The 9,507-nt window shown below is 46.6% G+C and overlaps 1 pseudogene; it reads right to left on the minus strand.

The window, feature by feature from the left end:
* Positions 1 to 8,356: 8,356 nt before the first annotated feature.
* Positions 8,357 to 8,992, minus strand: LOC127197904 (60S ribosomal protein L14-like; annotated as a pseudogene).
* Positions 8,993 to 9,507: the final 515 nt, after the last annotated feature.

A 9,507-nucleotide genomic window follows, 5' to 3' on the forward strand; every position in this document is an offset into this window, starting at 1 on the left:
GCGAGCAGTTACATGGCCTTGGAGAGGCCCAGCGTTAGGAAACGCGGACTTAGGATTTCGGCCAGTATCCAAAGGGATGACAGAAAGAAGAAAAAAAAAGTTACGGTGTTCTGAGGAACGTGAGCAGGGACCACAGTGCTTCGTGATGGGCGGTCTGCAGGCGGCCACACTGGTGGCAGCGTTCTTTTCCATGTTGTGTGTGTGGGTGCTCACCTGTGAGTAGGTGTGCACACCGTGTGTCTGCTGCCTTTAGAGACCATCAGAAACTATTGAATCCCAGTGTTCTAGGAAGGTGAGAATATGACCTCATGAAGGGGATAATCAGTCCTTTCATGTCCTTAATATGTCTTTAGGAGAATTAGCTTTCTTTTGTGGGGGGGGGGGCAGGTGGACTAACTCTTAAAAGGAGGAGAGAGTAGTATGCAATGTTTGGGTAGCTTAGAATGTCAGGTCGCCATGCGGGGCCAGGGGCAGAATTTAGGCTCTGTGCTTTACCTTAATGGGACTCAGGCAAGGTCTGGATACTGTCACCACTTCATTTGCTAATTATGTTTTTTTTTAAAGATTTATTTATTTATTATTTGTACAGTAAGTATTCTTCCCGCATGTGTGCCTGCAGGCTGGAAGAGGGCACCAGATCTCATTATAGATGGTTGTGAACCACCATGTGGTTGCTGGGAATTGAACTCAGGACCTTTGGAAGAATAGACAGTGTTCTTAACCTCTGAGCCATCTCTCCAGCCCCATTTGCTAATTATGAAGGAGGTCCTGAGAAGGGGCTTGCCTTCCAGAGCTGTCTGGAAATATGAGGTAGGGTCTGTCCTCAATGGCTTCCAAGGCCAATGGTGTCTATAACACCCCTTCCTCAAGACTCTAGGTCGGACAGTGGTGGCACAGGCCTGTAATCCCAGCACTCGGGAGGCAGAAAAAAGCAGGCAGGTCTCAGTGAATCAGAGGCCAGCCTGGTCTACAGAGTGAGTTCCAGAACAGCCAAGACTACACAGAGAAACCCTGTCTTGGGGGGGGGGGGGGAAGAGACCCTAAAATCAATGAGGAATCAGACCAAGGGCTGGAGCCTTCACGTCCTTTTGGCCTCCATCCAGGACAGGCCCTTCTGGCTTCTGACCACAGCCCTGAGTCAGGCCCCTAAGCCTACACTGCCGACCCTCTCACTCTCTCCACACCAATGTAGCCATCTCCTAAGCTTTAGGACCTAAAGCCTTTAGGGTCTAGAGGCTTTGTGTCCTAATTTCATCACATAGAGACTAAGTTTTAACATGAATTTGAGAAAGTACAAGCATTGAGAGGACCAAAGAGATATCTTACTGAAAAGGGAAGGCCACCTGGCTGCACAGGGTGGTACATTCCTGTGGTCCCAACCCTCCGTAGCCTAAAGAAGGAAGGCCCTCAGTTCTGAGGCGAGCCTGAGCTACAAATTAAGTTCCTTCTTGGACTAATTAGCACTAGCTTGTCTCAAACAACCAACACACCAAAGAACAAAAAGAAAAAAAATTCTTGCTTTTGAACGTGGCCTTTCCTTGGAGCTCGCACATTTACAGCCCAATTTCTTGCTGGTCATGTGCAAACAACGCTAAGGCTCTTCCTTAGATGAGAAGGGTTTCAGCATTGTCTGAAGCTTCTCATGTCTGTGTTATTTTGAGAGAAGCCCACACTCCTAATTTAGACTTATGCTAGGCTTGAAACCCAAGGCCACGTGTGGCAGTATATGAGGGCCAGAGAGGCCGTTAACCAGCAGGATCCAGCTATAAGAACAGAACTTTTGACAAGACTCCTTCAGACAAATCCCTTGTTTGGATAGCAACGAGACATCTAAAAGTGGAAATGAGGGAAGTTGGAGCCCTTTCTGCTGTGGATGGATGTTTGTGGGCCATTAACTGAAGAGGTTTCAGAAACAAGGGGTAAACGGCATGCTAATTCGGGCTGAATGGAGTAATGACACACTCTTGCAAGTTTAAGAATCGTTCCTAATGGAACTTGTCTATTTGCAATTCAATAAACCAGTACGATTAAATTCAGAGACAAAGGGGGTACTCAGAACAAAATTGCAGGAATAAATTTAGTAGGGAGGGCCAGAAGAGGCAGAAATTGAGTTAAAGGTCAGGGCTCCAGCCCTCCACCTCTTCCAGCCCGTCACCTGTGTTTCCTAACTCACCACCCATCATAACTGAGGGACTGTGTTCTACCTAGAAGCTGGAAGCAGTCCTTGGGCTGGTGATTAGACCCCAGGGTTGATGTCCACCATTGTCAGGTCAACCTTCGAAGACAGGGATGCGTGGGACAGAACATTGGATGTTTGTAGGGGGGAAACAAAATTAAAAGCAAGGCAGAAAAAGGAGGAAAGGTGACCAGAGAGTGGGTTAGCATGTATTATAGCTGTGGAGATAAGTTTACAACTATTGTCCTGGAATTCTTTTTTTTTTTTTTTTTTCCCCTTCGAGATAGGGTTTCTCTGTGTAGCCCTGGCTGCCATGGACTTACTCTGTAGACCAGGCTGGCCTCAAACTCACAGCAATCCGTCTGCCTCTGCCTCCCGAGTGCTAGGATTACCTGAGCCTGCCCGGGCATGGTGGCACATGCCTTTAATCCCAGCACTTGAGAAGCAGAGGCAGGCGTATCACCGTGAGTTCAAGCCCAACCTGGTCTGCAAAGCGAGTCCAGGTCAGCCAAGGATACACAGAGAAACCCTGTCTAGGAAAAAAAACAAAAACAAAAATAAAATAAATAAATAAAAAATAGTGCCCTTTCTACTCTCTGAAGTGTGTAGAGGTGCGTGCTAATAACGTGATCGTTCTCCACCGATGAAACTGGCCAAAGGACCCAGCTTTTTTTATGAGAATAGACTGAGAGTCCGTTTTGCACAAGACTTCCACCCAGCCAAGACATAAACACCCAACCTGGCCTGGTTTAGGTCCCGCCCATGCCCCGCCTCGCTCGCCCTAGTCCCGCCCTGCTACCCCACCCTCCTTCACTGTTCTTTCCTGAGAGGGCTAGCGTAGGGAGTCCAGCTTCCACGTTGTTTTGGTGCCACCTGCAGGACATGTTGGGGGAATTACCTCCCCTGCCACACGCCGAGGTTTTGGCTAACATTGAGAGTGGGCCAAGTTCAAAGGCTGTCAAGTGAGCTGGAACCTGCAAAGAGTAAGGAATGGTGGGGACCCAGCTGAAGCTAAGCAAACCAAGTTATTTTTATCCACCCGTGTTCGTGTTCTACGTAATTTTCCAGAAGGGAAAGGTAGTCTATTTAGTGTGCAGGCTTGTGGTGCCCTTGGTGCGCCCTTCCAGCAGCAAGCCGCCTGGAACTCCCTCCTCAGCAAAGCCTTTAGAAGGAGAGGGGCACATGTGGCAAAGGCCGTGCCCAGTGTCTCTTGCTAACTCTCTGAGTAGATAAGTCATCGCACCAAGGTCTCTCCTTTATGAGAACTGAACAAGCCAAGGTCCCACTCCTAATGGACAGCTGAGACTGACCAGCTTCCTGCTTCTGATGCCCTTCTCTCTGGGGGGGGCTCTACCGGCCTCTAGCCAACGAGGATCCTTCTGAGTGCCACTGGATGATGACAAGGCTCACCTGAGGATTGTTTTCCCCACACCAAACACAAACAGGAAGTCTAATTCAAATAATATTCAGAAGTTAGGCTGGAGATATGGTTCAGTGGGCAAAAGCACCTGTATAAACAGGAGGCCCTGAGTTCAGATCCCAGCAAGCACAGGGAGAAAAACCGGGCCTGGCCACTCTTGTAACACTAATGCTGGTGTGGGCAGAGATAGGAGGCTCCCTGGGGCATCAAGGAAGAGCACAGAGCTTGGCAGAACAGGACATGCAATGTCATCTCCTGGTCTCTGTACACAAACTCACAGGCTCTTACACACACGCATGCACACACACATGCATGTGCACACACACACAAATCATGCCCAGAGTGCACATGTATACCACAGACACACATACAAGTCATGCCCAGAAGGAGCTGATGGTCCAGTCTTAACTGGGTAGGAATTGGGCTGTGGAGATCTATAGCTGGTTAGAAACTCCATTAGCACAACACACTGCCACACAGCCCAGCAGACGGGGCAAGCTGCACACACAAGGTACCAGCCAATACATGCCACCTTTATTTGTGTACAAGTGCACAGATGCATTGGGGGAAATCTAGGAATAAACGATTTTACTTTTAGTTGCCCTGTAGGCTTTTGCATCGTTTTGTTAAAATTCACTTAACTTTTTTTTTTTTTTTTTTTGTCACATTTTTCATTTACTTATTTAGTGTGGAGAGGAGAGAGTGTGCATGACATGGTATGTGCGTGGAGGTCAGAGGACAGCATTCAGGAGTCACTTCTCTCTTTCTGCCGTGTAGGTCCCTGGGATTGAACTCATGTCACCAGGCTTGGCTGAGGACACCTTTTTCTACTGAGCCATCTTGCTGGTCCCATATATATATGGGGCTAATATATATATTAGTTTGAACAACATAGGAGGAAAAGGCATAGATGGTGAGTTTCACAGTGGCCTGGGTCTCTGACCATCCTCACTAGGACACAAACTCAGATGAAGCTACAGCCCTGGGCAGGATTGCTCTAGACACAGCCATGGCTACCTTTCTAAGAGGCCTCCAGCAGGAGGATACAATAAGGTGGTCTCAGGAGAGGAGCCTTGGGCCCAGCCTGGCTGTTGTTGGAGCTGCCCTGATGTTACATCTCATATATGTATATACACACACACACATACACACACACACACACACACACACACATACACAGGCGCGCGCGCGCGTGTGTGTGTGTGTGTGTGTGTGTGTGTATATATATATATATTTTTTTTTTTTTTTTACTTAAACATATAGTTATCTCTCCTGTGAGACAAATGCCTGCTTGTATTTCATGACTTCAAGCAGATGCTTGCTCAGCCACCCATTTTTTGCTCTGCCCAGTATCTCCAGTTCTCCATAGTTCTACTATAATTATGGGTGTCATGAGTTGGGGGGTTAGGGGGAGGCCTATTTTCCCTGCCTAGGAGAGGGGAGAGCTCAGAAGAAGCATGAAGACTCAGATGGGGGGTGCTGCAGATGGGGGGGCTGCAGAATATCTGCCCTGGCCCACTCTGATCAAGGCTCCTGGAGCCCAGGGACTGACTCCGAGTCACCCTTCCAGGCCTGCGACACTGCCTCTGCATACTCGGTCGCTGGCACCTCGGACTGAGATACATTAGCAGTAGCACAGGACATGGAAAAGATAAAACACTTACTTGCCAGCTTGAACCCGTGGCAAGCGGGTTAGGGAGTACTAAAGAGACTGAACGCTCCAGTGAAGACACCTGGCTAGCTTTTAAGGACCAAGTGTGTCTCAAAAACTGCACAGGGCATGCTCATCCCCCGCAAAATGACTTGGAGCTTACCCATCATTCTAGTTTAGCTGGGCATCCTGTGCCTTGCTCAATCCGTCAGCCTTCATGTTTGGGCTTGCTTCGTTGCTATACTGCTTTGCTGCCATGCCTCACCTCCGCTATGCTGTCCTAGGGTCTCTAAGCACAAAGATGAATGAGGCAGGACTCCAGCCTGAAGGAATTTGCTGTCTGGTGCAGGAGGCAAGAATGTGAGCAGTGATTTCCAAAGCTATGTCCCCTGTTTCTGAGAATTCGGGGTCCTTGTGGGAAGAGGGACAGCATTAGAAGTCAGCAGAGATCACAGAACAAGAGGAGCAAGTCCAGAAGCAAACCTGAACTTGGATAAGGCTATGTATTAACCTGAGATAAAGACCCCTAAGAAGAGGGCAAGATAGGTCAGTCAGTAAAGTGCTCCCTGCCCGAGCACAGGGGCCTGAGTTAGACCCCCTAGAACACACACAAGAAGCATGCTAGGGTGGCACATGCTTGTAATCTTAGCACTGGAGAGTAGAAATAGGCAGGGCCCTAGGTGCCCTGGCCAACAGGCCTAGCCTAATTGGTGAGCTTCTGGCCAATGAGACTCAAAATCCAAGATAGAAAAAAAAATCCAACATGGATTACACCTGAGAGACAACACACACACGGTTGTCCTTTGGCCTTTACACACACACACACACACACACACACACACACACACGCGCGCGCGTGTTGCCTTAAGCTGTATACCTCTACTGTGAAGATTTCACTGACACAGAACTATAAACTCACTAACAACCAGCAGAAGGGAAAAATGAGTGTTTATATGGTCGTGGGGATGATAAGAGAGTTTCTAAGCTAAATACTCAAAACAGGCATTATAAAGAAAGTTAAATCATTGCCACCTTGGTTTTTCCTCATGGTCTCTTCCACTTTTTTTTCTGGTATTTTGGGAACATGTAGAAGTTTTGGATTTTATGTAATGAAATATGTCAGTGTGGATATTCCCACTATAATATAGAAATACTTATCAACCAGTGAGGAAAGGATGGGTATACTAATGAAAAATTGATCAAGAAAAGGATCAGCAAAGAAGAAATTCACACACACACAAACACACTCATGCACATACTTACTCATACACACATTCACACACTCATAACGTACAAACATATACACTCATGCACATTCATACACAGACACACACACAAGCATACCCACGAACATAGAAAGACATATACATAAACAAACACACCAGCACACATACTCAGAGATTCACAGAAACTCACACACAAACACACTCAAACACATGCACACAGATACATACAAACACACAGTCTTATCAACAGACAATCACACACAAAAACACATACTCACACACAGCCACGCACACAAAGTCAACCAGCACACAATCATACACACATTCTCACACAGACATTCAAATGCTCATACACAATCAGGCACACTGACACAAACACACTAACACACACAAACACATAAAAATACATGCTCACACGCATACACAAAACATTCACTCACGCACATTCACACACTCTGACATAACATTTAAATACACACACAGAAACAGACACATACACAAGCACACATATAAACACATACAAACACAATGCACACATATTCGCACACACATAAATACTCACACGTACTCAGGCACTCACAGACACACACATTCATGCATGCACTCACACATACATATTCATACACTCACATACACACTCTCTCATGTACTCATACATACACTCACATACTTACATACACATGTATATACACACATACAATTACACATATAAACACACACATAATCACAGACATGTACAATCACACACATTCACACACAGGCAATGAGGTTCAGTGGGTGGAAGCACTCTTACACAAGTGTGAGGACTTGAGTTCAGATCCCCAACCCAAGGAAAAGCCAGAGGTGTAATGTAGTGTCTGCGATCCCAGAGATCCTATGGGAAGATGGTAGGTGGAGACAAGAGAATTCCAAGGAACTCACAGTCCAGGGAGCCTGACGTATGTGGCAGCAAACACCACGCAGGCTCTGTCTCTAAGTGGAAGGGGAAGTTGGACACTGAAGATTATCCTCTGACCTCATCATGTGCATCACACACACACACACACACACACACACACACACACACACCAACGCACATATAGTATTTAATTTTACTTATAATAATTCAAAAGGAAAAGTAAATCTAACATTCAAGAGGGTTTGAGAAAAAGATTTCTCGTTCTCTGCTGTGTCATGTAAATAGTAGCAGCCTTTACTCTCTATGTTGTCAAATATATGACACCTAACCAGCAGCTACTAATAATTTATAGCTGCATATCAGAGAGGACTTCACTAGGGGATGCTTGTTACATCAGAGTAAAGAGTATCCACAAACAAGGTAACTGTGGAGTGTATGGCCGTTCAGCGCACAATTTCCTGTCCTGTTCTGAGCAGCCCCTGCTAACGTGTGGCTGTCTTGCCCTATGGCTCTCAGAGCATGCCCAGTTTCATATGTCCTTCTCATCTCTACTGAGATCTATACAGTATACCTGTTTTTGTTTTTGTTTTGTGGAAATTATTTTTTTGTACAAGGCACAGGTTCAGCTTGGCTATTAAGGCCTGAATAGAGTGAGTTTACACCACTGATCCTGTTAACAATCCCCCCTCAGTGACAAGGTCAGAGTCCACACATGACATTTGCCAATGTGTCAAAAAGAAGCAGCTGGGCGGTAGTGCCACACTACTTTAATCCCAGCACTCGGGGGGCAGAGACAGGCAGATCACTGAGAGTTCGAGGCCAGCCTGGTCTACAAGTCCAGGACAGCCATAGCCAAGGCTACATAGAGAAACCCTGTCTCAAAAAACAACAACGAAGAAGAAGAAGAAGAAGAAGAAGAAGAAGAAGAAGAAGAAGAAGAAGAAGAAGAAGAAGAAGAAGAAGAAGAAGAATTCCCCATATAGCCTCACAATTTCTTGCCAGCCGCCTTTGGAGCAGGTTCTTTCTGGGCTGGGGCCTTTGACCTTTGACTGGGGCGTGGGGTGGGGGTGGGGCATTGCCTTCTGGCCAGGGGTCTTCTGAGCCACAGCCTTCTTGCCTGGTCCTGTTGCCTTCTTGGCTGGGACTTTAGCTTAGCAGTAGCTGCAGCTGCAATGGCAGCCTTAGCAACAAGTGCTTTTTTGGGAGAAGCTTTCAGGATATCGGCTCTTTGAAACTTCTTGACTTTCCATCTTAATTATTCTGTTTCTTGTTTTCTTTGCCTTCATAACTTGGAAACAATCAAATCTGTCATCTTGGCTTTGCTTTCTCAGGCATCTAGCTTCTCGGCCCATCTTGTGGCTGCCCTCCTTGTATCACTATCTGCCTTCTCCCAAGCTTTCCGAACATACTTCTGACAGGCCCCGTGTGGGAACTTGAGGGCGAAGTCAGTGAGCTGCATGCCTTTGGAAGGCATGGCCTGCCTCCTCACCGGAGTGCAGGGTCCATCCACCGGAGCCCTCTTCTGATTAATACCAGCTACAATCCAGACCAGCTTTCCAGCATGAGGCCCAAAGGAAATGTAGGCCACCTGGCCAACCTCCACAAAAGGCCTGGACGCCATGTCAGCGAGAGAGCAAACAGTATTATTCCTTTTAAAAATATTTTGTTTCAAACATAAAACACAAAGCTCTTTTCTGAAAGATATAGGTCAGAGAGCTGGACGTGATAGCTGATTATAGAATAAATCCATGAAAATAGCCACGGTCTGGTGGCTCAAGAACATTTTATTCTTCTAAGAGATTACAAAATCAGGTCTCAGAGCCAGAAGGATGGCTAAGATACTAGAGCACCTGCTGTTCTTGCAGAGGGATCAGGTCAGTTCTCAGGACGGCATGGTGGGTCACATCTGCCTATAGCTCCAGTTCCAGACATCTGATGCCCCCTTCTGGCTGTTGCAGGAACTGCACTCACATGATGTGTGTGTGTGTGTGTGTGTGTGTGTGTGTGTGTGTGTGTGTGTGTGTGTGTGTGTACATGTGTACGTATATATATGTATGTGTGTAATACACATACACACACTCAAGAACATACATACATGTAAGATAAGATTAAGTCTCCCACACCTATCTGCAAAAG

Source organism: Acomys russatus, chromosome 14 (assembly GCF_903995435.1).
Source record: "Acomys russatus chromosome 14, mAcoRus1.1, whole genome shotgun sequence".
Taxonomy (NCBI): Eukaryota; Metazoa; Chordata; class Mammalia; order Rodentia; family Muridae; genus Acomys; species Acomys russatus.